Source organism: Parasteatoda tepidariorum, chromosome 6 (assembly GCF_043381705.1).
Source record: "Parasteatoda tepidariorum isolate YZ-2023 chromosome 6, CAS_Ptep_4.0, whole genome shotgun sequence".
Classification (NCBI taxonomy): domain Eukaryota; kingdom Metazoa; phylum Arthropoda; class Arachnida; order Araneae; family Theridiidae; genus Parasteatoda; species Parasteatoda tepidariorum.
In genome coordinates this window covers 27,363,587-27,366,209 of record NC_092209.1, presented here as the reverse complement: position 1 = coordinate 27,366,209, position 2,623 = coordinate 27,363,587, and positions in this window count along the sequence as shown.

The window sequence follows — 2,623 nt, the reverse complement described above, 5'->3', positions numbered from 1 at the left end:
CAACTTTCAAATCTTTTTAAAGTTATAGTTAATGAAAATTTCGCTGAATTCTTTATATTTAAATTTGAAAACGCCCCCACCGTAACATTAGGGTGTGCAGTGCATTTGCTCATTAATCTTAGTTTATTATCATTGTTTTTAGAATATCACTGATTCCTTAATATATTCTAGAACAAGCAATTCTCAATAATTGACTGCAGATACTTGCTTCCTTGTAATTTGTATACCCATTTTTTTTTAAATCAAAATAACATTATACTGTATAAGACAAAATTCCTTATTTTCATATTTATTTTTCATTTTTTTGCTATAATTTCACTTATTCTAGAGTCATTTTTTTTTACATATTCTCTTTATAGATGCAGAGTAGGGGTAGCTTTTTTTAAACTTCTTTGTCTTTCTTTCACCCGATTATTTTAATTCAGAATAATCATTTTTGTATTCTATCTGACAAAATTCATAATTTTCAGATTTCTTTTTTTTATATATATATATATTTAATAGATGTATTGTAGTGATTTTTTTAAGCTCCTTTATCTTTTCTTTACCCATTTGTTTTAATTCAAAATAATTTTTTTTAACTTTATGAAACATAAGTCAAAATTTTCTGATTTTTTTTTTAAACTTAATAAGTGTATTATACAGATTAATTCCTAAACTTCTTTCTTTTTATTTTACCCATCAGTATTAATTCAGGATTATAATTTTGTATTTTATCAAAAAAGTTCATATTTTTCTGTTTTTTTTCCTTTCTTTTTTTTGCACTTAATAAATGTTTTGCCAAGGTTCTTTTTTATGCTTCTTCTTTTTCCTTGTATTTTTTGTATTATTGCAATTTTATATACTTTTACGTTTAAATATTTTCTATTTATACATAAATGTATCCTAGATTTTAATTATGAGTTATTTCATATTTTGTGACTAATTTCTTTCAAGTCGAAATAATATTTTATGTCATCAAACAAAATTTCTAATTTTCTGAATTTCTTTGTCAATATTTGTTTTTATTTTTTAATTTTTTATTCTCATCTTATTATCTCTAGAGATGTGTTATAGATGTCTTTCTTATGCTATATCGTTCCATCATCCTTTTGTTTTAGTTCAGAGAAATATATATATATTTTTTTAGCAAGTGAAATTCAATAGTTTAAGACTTTTTTGCGCTTACCCTTTTACCCTTTTTTTTTACATCTATTATTAGCAATTTTACGCGTTGTATATTCTTCTACAGCTAAATCAAGTGCCTCATGTTTATTGTTAGACGTCATTGGGGCATTAGAGAACCATTGTTTCGTTTAACTTTTGAGGAGACTCATTTTTAATTTTCTTTATCTTTTGATTGTCCATTTCTTTTAATTTTAAATAATAATTTTGAACTTTATCAAATGAAATTGGTAATTTTTAGAGTTTTTTCTTTTCATCACATTTTTTTCTACAATTTTTTTTCCAATTTTTCTCCGTGGATTTATTGTTGCAGTTCTGTTTATGCCTAAAATATAGTTTAAATTCAAATTAATATTTTTACTTTCTGAGAAAAATTATTTAACGGCCATTTTTTGAGAGAAACATATTCACATTGAGTTAATAAATCCAAGAAATAAATTAATGGAACCTGCACAAAATTTTAGCATTGTTAAAGATTTCTATCTAATCTAAAATGCTTTTCTTAAATTATACATCAAAACAATGCACGCGATTGTAAGTGATTTTTGACTTCAAGTTATTGTCAAGATTTTTAAGCAGTTCTTGAGTTCATTTCATTATTCATCATTTCATTAATTCACTGAATATACTGATAAATGGGGTTTACATAGACATTTTTACATTTTTAAAAAAAAAATTTTTTTTAAAGGAGCAGTTTCACTTTATATTTTATATCGGGATTTTATATTTTTTGTCAGATTTTTTAAATATTGAGTAAAATGTATGTTTTATGGTTCAGAAAATACTATCCTCATGTTTGACATTACAAAGATAATTTAACCCTTTAATATACCATTTATTGCTAGTAAAAGTAAATTAAAGTATTTTTGGAAATGAAATTGTTTAAAAATAGTAATTGATTTAATAAAAAAACTCATTTAGTTCATAAAAATGCAATTTTTTTACTGGTTAATATACTTAACACGACTCATTTTTTAATATAGTGGACCCCACCATACCATCGGGAATAGTTTTTATACCAAGAAACACCATCGGTTCCAGCCAAATGCAAGTGGTTCCTTGAGGTATTAATCCGTTTTTCCTTCGAGGAGAATTTCATTCCCCCTTCCTTACCCGTCGAATATCGAAGGCCCTGTTATTATCGTTTAGAAAACGATTAGAAGCTGTTAGCGAAGAATTCTGAATGCTCTGCGAGTGTACTATGCATGATTCTTTATCGCCTTACGAGATCATCGCCAACAAAACCAATTATTTTTATTTTTTGAATCCGGAATGAAAACTTTAGCAGAAGAGNTATATATAGTAGTAGTAGTAGTAGTAGTAGTAAAAAAATAATAGCTTTTACCAAAGCACAGTGGTTTAGCTTAAGATTCAAATATTAATAGTTATATAATTAACATATTATGGTAGACACAAATATTTTGTTTCTCTTACATTAATTTTAATAATGGATCATTTA